At 43.3% G+C, this 8512-nt stretch overlaps 6 non-coding genes and 1 pseudogene across 6 annotated transcripts; all 7 read right to left on the minus strand.

Moving 5' to 3' along the window:
* Positions 1-678: 678 nt before the first annotated feature.
* Positions 679-797, minus strand: LOC136735890 (5S ribosomal RNA). Its single transcript, XR_010811417.1, has one exon. It is a non-coding gene; the product is annotated as a 5S ribosomal RNA (ribosomal RNA).
* A 1055-nt stretch (positions 798-1852) lies between these two features.
* Positions 1853-1961, minus strand: LOC136735525 (uncharacterized; annotated as a pseudogene).
* Positions 1962-3027: 1066 nt separating this feature from the next.
* LOC136735714 (5S ribosomal RNA) lies at positions 3028-3146 on the minus strand. Its single transcript, XR_010811246.1, has one exon. It is a non-coding gene; the product is annotated as a 5S ribosomal RNA (ribosomal RNA).
* A 1066-nt stretch (positions 3147-4212) lies between these two features.
* LOC136735802 (5S ribosomal RNA) lies at positions 4213-4331 on the minus strand. The gene has a single exon (XR_010811329.1). It is a non-coding gene; the product is annotated as a 5S ribosomal RNA (ribosomal RNA).
* A 1066-nt stretch (positions 4332-5397) lies between these two features.
* Positions 5398-5516, minus strand: LOC136735158 (5S ribosomal RNA). The gene has a single exon (XR_010810780.1). It is a non-coding gene; the product is annotated as a 5S ribosomal RNA (ribosomal RNA).
* Positions 5517-6571: 1055 nt separating this feature from the next.
* On the minus strand, positions 6572-6690 carry LOC136735231 (5S ribosomal RNA). The gene has a single exon (XR_010810850.1). It is a non-coding gene; the product is annotated as a 5S ribosomal RNA (ribosomal RNA).
* Positions 6691-7745: 1055 nt separating this feature from the next.
* On the minus strand, positions 7746-7864 carry LOC136735433 (5S ribosomal RNA). Its single transcript, XR_010811038.1, has one exon. It is a non-coding gene; the product is annotated as a 5S ribosomal RNA (ribosomal RNA).
* Positions 7865-8512: the final 648 nt, after the last annotated feature.

Genomic DNA, 8512 nt, shown 5'->3' on the forward strand with positions numbered 1-8512 from the left:
GCATTCATCCTGTTGTCATTTTGTTTTGAAAGCAGAAGAATCATTCAACAGGTTGCTGAGACAAATGTAAACCAGTAAAACATATGAAGAGAAACATACCTTGAATATAAGTTCAGTTGTTTAAACATTTGACAAACTATGGTGAGGGGGTAAGAAAACACACAAATCCAGCAGCTCCTGTATTTCAATACACCAGAACCCAATATTATTGGCGAGTCGGGTAGTCCATCATCACAGTTCGAGGGCAGGCATCATTTCAGTAATTTCATCCCGTTGCATTCACATCCGTGCCTTGAATGAGATTGAATGTGATCTTTGCTCTCAAGTATGTTCCCAAGTTTTACACTTTCGTGCTTTGCATGAATGGGAATGGAACCGTGTGTGTTGAATGAGGCTCCTTGTGAGCACTGAACTTTGTCCGGTGGAGTTCCTTTTTGTGTTGCTGTAATTGTGTCATTTCTCGATGAGAAAGATTAGGCAACATTTAGTCACTTCTAGCCATGATGCTCAATTTATTTACGAATGTACCCTAGTTACTAGGGACCGTTTACGTTGGAGAACAAGATCTATTGTATGCCTGTGTATTTGGGGAAGTCAAATCTGAAATAATGATGAAATTGCGTGTATCCAAAGTTAAAACTCGTGATTTGTCGCCCTCTGGTGTGTAAAAGATGCAAAAGCTTACAGCACCTGGTATTCCCAGGCGGTCTCCCATCCAAGTACTGACCAGGCCCGAGCCTGCTTAGCTTCCGAGATCGGACGAAATCGGGCGTATTCAGGCTAGTATGGCCGTAAGCCAGGGAAGCTGTCCCTGACGCTCTACTTAAAGGGAAGGCAATATCCGTTTCTGCCGCTCATACTTGCAGTTGAACTGTCTCTCTACTCTAAAGTCCGGGACACACCAGCGCGCCGCAGACAGTCCCTGCTAACACGAAACGTTGTGGCAACGTTGTGCGTTAGCTGGGGTGCCACACCAGACCGGAACTATATTTTACAAAACGAACACATTGTCTTGATAATACAGCTGTAATTGAGTGCCTGACATGCCAGTCAAGCGCAATCTTGAGAAGGTGTGCATTTCAGTAAGGATTTCAATTGACATGCAGTATGAAACTGAAAGGAGGTTGCATCACTATGATGCATAACATTGCATGTATTGTATTTTCAAGTGTGTGCATTCATCCTGTTGTCATTTTGTTTTGAAAGCAGAAGAATCATTCAACAGGTTGCTGAGACAAATGTAAACCAGTAAAACATATGAAGAGAAACAAACCTTGAATATAAGTTCAGTTGTTTAAACATTTGACAAACTATGGTGAGGGGGTAAGAAAACACACAAATCCAGCAGCTCCTGTATTTCAATACACCAGAACCCAATATTATTGGCGAGTCGGGTAGTCCATCATCACAGTTCGAGGGCAGGCATCATTTCAGTAATTTCATCCCGTTGCATTCACATCCGTGCCTTGAATGAGATTGAATGTGATCTTTGCTCTCAAGTATGTTCCCAAGTTTTACACTTTCGTGCTTTGCATGAATGGGAATGGAACCGTGTGTGTTGAATGAGGCTCCTTGTGAGCACTGAACTTTGTCCGGTGGAGTTCCTTTTTGTGTTGCTGTAATTGTGTCATTTCTCGATGAGAAAGATTAGGCAACATTTAGTCACTTCTAGCCATGATGCTCAATTTATTTACAAATGTACACTAGTTACTAGGGACCGTTTACGTTGGAGAACAAGATCTATTGTATGCCTGTGTATTTGGGGAAGTCAAATCTGAAATAATGATGAAATTGCGTGTATCCAAAGTTAAAACTCGTGATTTGTCGCCCTTTGGTGTGTAAAAGATGCAAAAGCTTACAGCACCTGGTATTCCCAGGCTGTCTCCCATCCAAGTACTGACCAGGCACGAGCCTGCTTAGCTTCCGAGATCGGGCGTATTCAGGCTAGTATGGCCGTAAGCCAGGAAGGCTGTCCCTGACGCTCTACTTAAAGGGACGGCAATATCCGTTTCTGCCGCTCATACTTGCAGTTGAACTGTCTCTCTACTCTAAAGCCCGGGACACACCAGCGCGCTGCAGCCAGTCCCTGCTTACATGCCACATTGTGGCAACATTGTGGCAACGTTGTGCGTTAGCTGGGGTGCCACACCAGACCGGAACTATATATTACAAAACGAACACATTGTCTTGATAAAACAGCTGTAATTGCGTGCCTGACACGCCAGTCAAGCGCAATCTTGAGAAGGTGTGCATTTCAGTAAGGATTTCAATTGACATGCAGTATGAAACTGAAAGGAGGTTGCATCACTATGATGCATAACATTGCATGTATTGTATTTTCAAGTGTGTGCATTCATCCTGTTGTCATTTTGTTTTGAAAGCAGAAGAATCATTCAACAGGTTGCTGAGACAAATGTAAACCAGTAAAACATATGAAGAGAAACATACCTTGAATATAAGTTCAGTTGTTTAAACATTTGACAAACTATGGTGAGGGGGTAAGAAAACACACAAATCCAGCAGCTCCTGTATTTCAATACACCAGAACCCAATATTATTGGCGAGTCGGGTAGTCCATCATCACAGTTCGAGGGCAGGCATCATTTCAGTAATTTCATCCCGTTGCATTCACATCCGTGCCTTGAATGAGATTGAATGTGATCTTTGCTCTCAAGTATGTTCCCAAGTTTTACACTTTCGTGCTTTGCATGAATGGGAATGGAACCGTGTGTGTTGAATGAGGCTCCTTGTGAGCACTGAACTTTGTCCGGTGGAGTTCCTTTTTGTGTTGCTGTAATTGTGTCATTTCTCGATGAGAAAGATTAGGCAACATTTAGTCACTTCTAGCCATGATGCTCAATTTATTTACGAATGTACCCTAGTTACTAGGGACCGTTTACGTTGGAGAACAAGATCTATTGTATGCCTGTGTATTTGGGGAAGTCAAATCTGAAATAATGATGAAATTGCGTGTATCCAAAGTTAAAACTCGTGATTTGTCGCCCTCTGGTGTGTAAAAGATGCAAAAGCTTACAGCACCAGGTATTCCCAGGCGGTCTCCCATCCAAGTACTGACCAGGCCCGAGCCTGCTTAGCTTCCGAGATCGGACGAGATCGGGCGTATTCAGGCTAGTATGGCCGTAAGCCAGTGAGGCTGTCCCTGACGCTCTACTTAAAGGGAAGGCAATATCCGTTTCTGCCGTTCATACTTACAGTTGAACTGTCTCTCTACTCTAAAGCCCGGGACACACCAGCGCGCCGCAGACAGTCCCTGCTAACACGCCACGTTGTGGCAACATTGTGGCAACGTTGTGCGTTAGCTGGGGTGCCACACCAGACCGGAACTATATTTTACAAAACGAACACATTGTCTTGATAAAACAGCTGTAATTGAGTGCCTGACACGCCAGTCAAGCGCAATCTTGAGAAGGTGTGCATTTCAGTAAGGATTTCAATTGACATGCAGTATGAAACTGAAAGGAGGTTGCATCACTATGATGCATAACATTGCATGTATTGTATTTTCAAGTGTGTGCATTCATCCTGTTGTCATTTTGTTTTGAAAGCAGAAGAATCATTCAACAGGTTGCTGAGACAAATGTAAACCAGTAAAACATATGAAGAGAAACAAACCTTGAATATAAGTTCAGTTGTATAAACATTTGACAAACTATGGTGAGGGGGTAAGAAAACACACAAATCCAGCAGCTCCTGTATTTCAATACACCAGAACCCAATATTATTGGCGAGTCGGGTAGTCCATCATCACAGTTCGAGGGCAGGCATCATTTCAGTAATTTCATCCCGTTGCATTCACATCCGTGCCTTGAATGAGATTGAATGTGATCTTTGCTCTCAAGTATGTTCCCAAGTTTTACACTTTCGTGCTTTGCATGAATGGGAATGGAACCGTGTGTGTTGAATGAGGCTCCTTGTGAGCACTGAACTTTGTCCAGTGGAGTTCCTTTTTGTGTTGCTGTAATTGTGTCATTTCTCGATGAGAAAGATTAGGCAACATTTAGTCACTTCTAGCCATGATGCTCAATTTATTTACGAATGTACCCTAGTTACTAGGGACCGTTTACGTTGGAGAACAAGATCTATTGTATGCCTGTGTATTTGGGGAAGTCAAATCTGAAATAATGATGAAATTGCGTGTATCCAAAGTTAAAACTCGTGATTTGTCGCCCTCTGGTGTGTAAAAGATGCAAAAGCTTACAGCACCTGGTATTCCCAGGCGGTCTCCCATCCAAGTACTGACCAGGCCAGAGCCTGCTTAGCTTCCGAGATCGGACGAGATCGGGCGTATTCAGGCTAGTATGGCCGTAAGCCAGGGAGGCTGTCCCTGACGCTCTACTTAAAGGGAAGGCAATATCCTTTTCTGCCGTTCATACTTACAGTTGAACTGTCTCTCTACTCTAAAGCCCGGGACACACCAGTGCGCCGCAGACAGTCCCTGCTAACACGCCACGTTGTGGCAACGTTGTGGCAACGTTGTGCGTTAGCTGGGGTGCCACACCAGACCGGAACTATATTTTACAAAACGAACACATTGTCTTGATAAAACAGCTGTAATTGAGTGCCTGACACGCCAGTCAAGCGCAATCTTGAGAAGGTGTGCATTTCAGTAAGGATTTCAATTGACATGCAGTATGAAACTGAAAGGAGGTTGCATCACTATGATGCATAACATTGCATGTATTGTATTTTCAAGTGTGTGCATTCATCCTGTTGTCATTTTGTTTTGAAAGCAGAAGAATCATTCAACAGGTTGATGAGACAAATGTAAACCAGTAAAACATATGAAGAGAAACAAACCTTGAATATAAGTTCAGTTGTATAAACATTTGACAAACTATGGTGAGGGGGTAAGAAAACACACAAATCCAGCAGCTCCTGTATTTCAATACACCAGAACCCAATATTATTGGCGAGTCGGGTAGTCCATCATCACAGTTCGAGGGCAGGCATCATTTCAGTAATTTCATCCCGTTGCATTCACATCCGTGCCTTGAATGAGATTGAATGTGATCTTTGCTCTCAAGTATGTTCCCAAGTTTTACACTTTCGTGCTTTGCATGAATGGGAATGGAACCGTGTGTGTTGAATGAGGCTCCTTGTGAGCACTGAACTTTGTCCGGTGGAGTTCCTTTCTGTGTTGCTGTAATTGTGTCATTTCTCGATGAGAAAGATTAGGCAACATTTAGTCACTTCTAGCCATGATGCTCAATTTATTTACGAATGTACCCTAGTTACTAGGGACCGTTTACGTTGGAGAACAAGATCTATTGTATGCCTGTGTATTTGGGGAAGTCAAATCTGAAATAATGATGAAATTGCGTGTATCCAAAGTTAAAACTCGTGATTTGTTGCCCTCTGGTGTGTAAAAGATGCAAAAACTTACAGCACCTGGTATTCCCAGGCGGTCTCCCATCCAAGTACTGACCAGGCCCGAGCCTGCTTAGCTTCCAAGATCGGACGAGATCGGGCGTATTCAGGCTAGTATGGCCGTAAGCCAGGGAAGCTGTCCCTGACGCTCTACTTAAAGGGAAGGCAATATCCGTTTCTGTCGCTCATACTTGCTGTTGAACTGTCTCTCTACTCTAAAGTCCGGGACACACCAGCGCGCCGCAGACAGTCCCTGCTAACACGAAACGTTGTGGCAACGTTGTGCGTTAGCTGGGGTGCCACACCAGACCGGAACTATATTTTACAAAACGAACACATTGTCTTGATAATACAGCTGTAATTGAGTTCCTGACACGCCAGTAAAGCGCAATCTTGAGAAGGTGTGCATTTTAGTAAGGATTTCAATTGACATGCAGTATGAAACTGAAAGGAGGTTGCTTCACTATGATGCAAAACATTGCATGTATTGTATTTTCAAGTGTGTGCATTCATCCTGTTGTCATTTTGTTTTGAAAGCAGAAGAATCATTCAACAGGTTGCTGAGACAAATGTAAACCAGTAAAACATATGAAGAGAAACAAACCTTGAATATAAGTTCAGTTGTTTAAACATTTGACAAACTATGGTGAGGGGGTAAGAAAACACACAAATCCAGCAGCTCCTGTATTTCAATACACCAGAACCCAATATTATTGGCGAGTCGGGTAGTCCATCATCACAGTTCGAGGGCAGGCATCATTTCAGTAATTTCATCCCGTTGCATTCACATCCGTGCCTTGAATGAGATTGAATGTGATCTTTGCTCTCAAGTATGTTCCCAAGTTTTACACTTTCGTGCTTTGCATGAATGGGAATGGAACCGTGTGTGTTGAATGAGGCTCCTTGTGAGCACTGAACTTTGTCCGGTGGAGTTCCTTTTTGTGTTGCTGTAATTGTGTCATTTCTCGATGAGAAAGATTAGGCAACATTTAGTCACTTCTAGCCATGATGCTCAATTTATTTACGAATGTACCCTAGTTACTAGGGACCGTTTACGTTGGAGAACAAGATCTATTGTATGCCTGTGTATTTGGGGAAGTCAAATCTGAAATAATGATGAAATTGCGTGTATCCAAAGTTAAAACTCGTGATTTGTCGCCCTCTGGTGTGTAAAAGATGGAAAAGCTTACAGCACCTGGTATTCCCAGGCAGTCTCCCATCCAAGTACTGACCAGGCCGGAGCCTGCTTAGCTTCCGAGATCGGACGAGATCGGGCGTATTCAGGCTAGTATGGCCGTAAGCCGGGCAGGCTGTCCCTGATGCTCTACATAAAGGGAAGGCAATATCCGTTTCTGCCGCTCATACTTGCAGTTGAACTGTCTCTCTACTCTAAAGTCCGGGACACACCAGCGCGCCGCAGACAGTCCCTGCTAACACGAAACGTTGTGGCAACGTTGTGCGTTAGCTGGGGTGCCACACCAGACCGGAACTATATATTACAAAACGAACACATTCTCTTGATAAAACAGCTGTAATTGAGTGCCTGACACGCCAGTCAAGCGCAATCTTGAGAAGGTGTGCATTTCAGTAAGGATTTCAATTGACATGCAGTATGAAACTGAAAGGAGGTTGCATCACTATGATGCATAACATTGCATGTATTGTATTTTCAAGTGTGTGCATTCATCCTGTTGTCATTTTGCTTTGAAAGCAGAAGAATCATTCAACAGGTTGCTGAGACAAATGTAAACCAGTAAAACATATGAAGAGAAACAAACCTTGAATATAAGTTCAGTTGTTTAAACATTTGACAAACTATGGTGAGGGGGTAAGAAAACACACAAATCCAGCAGCTCCTGTATTTCAATACACCAGAACCCAATATTATTGGCGAGTCGGGTAGTCCATCATCACAGTTCGAGGGCAGGCATCATTTCAGTAATTTCATCCCGTTGCATTCACATCCGTGCCTTGAATGAGATTGAATGTGATCTTTGCTCTCAAGTATGTTCCCAAGTTTTACACTTTCGTGCTTTGCATGAATGGGAATGGAACCGTGTGTGTTGAATGAGGCTCCTTGTGAGCACTGAACTTTGTCCGGTGGAGTTCCTTTTTGTGTTGCTGTAATTGTGTCATTTCTCGATGAGAAAGATTAGGCAACATTTAGTCACTTCTAGCCATGATGCTCAATTTATTTACGAATGTACCCTAGTTACTAGGGACCGTTTACGTTGGAGAACAAGATCTATTGTATGCCTGTGTATTTGGGGAAGTCAAATCTGAAATAATGATGAAATTGCGTGTATCCAAAGTTAAAACTCGTGATTTGTCGCCCTCTGGTGTGTAAAAGATGCAAAAGCTTACAGCACCTGGTATTCCCAGGCGGTCTCCCATGCAAGTACTGACCAGGAACGAGCCTGCTTAGCTTCCGAGATCGGACGAGATCGGGCGTATTCAGGCTAGTAGGGCCGTAAGCCAGGAAGGCTGTCCCTGACGCTCTACTTAAAGGGAAGGCAATATCCGTTTCTGCCGTTCATACTTACAGTTGAACTGTCTCTCTTCTCTAAAGCCTGGGACACACCAGCGCGCCGCAGACAGTCCCTGCTAACACGCCACGTTGTGGCAACATTGTGGCAACGTTGTGCGTTAGCTGGGGTGCCACACCAGACCGGAACTATATATTACAAAACGAACACATTGTCTTGATAAAACAGCTGTAATTGAGTGCCTGACACGCCAGTCAAGCGCAATCTTGAGAAGGTGTGCATTTCAGTAAGGATTTCAATTGACATGCAGTATGAAACTGAAAGGAGGTTGCATCACTATGATGCATAACATTGCATGTATTGTATTTTCAAGTGTGTGCATTCATCCTGTTGTCATTTTGTTTTGAAAGCAGAAGAATCATTCAACAGGTTGCTGAGACAAATGTAAACCAGTAAAACATATGAAGAGAATCAAACCTTGAATATAAGTTCAGTTGTTTAAACATTTGACAAACTATGGTGAGGGGGTAAGAAAACACACAAATCCAGCAGCTCCTGTATTTCAATACACCAGAACCCAATATTATTGGCGAGTCGGGTAGTCCATCATCACAGTTCGAGGGCAGGCATCATTTCAG

This window comes from Amia ocellicauda, unplaced genomic scaffold (genome assembly GCF_036373705.1).
Source record: "Amia ocellicauda isolate fAmiCal2 unplaced genomic scaffold, fAmiCal2.hap1 HAP1_SCAFFOLD_41, whole genome shotgun sequence".
NCBI classification, from domain to species: domain Eukaryota; kingdom Metazoa; phylum Chordata; class Actinopteri; order Amiiformes; family Amiidae; genus Amia; species Amia ocellicauda.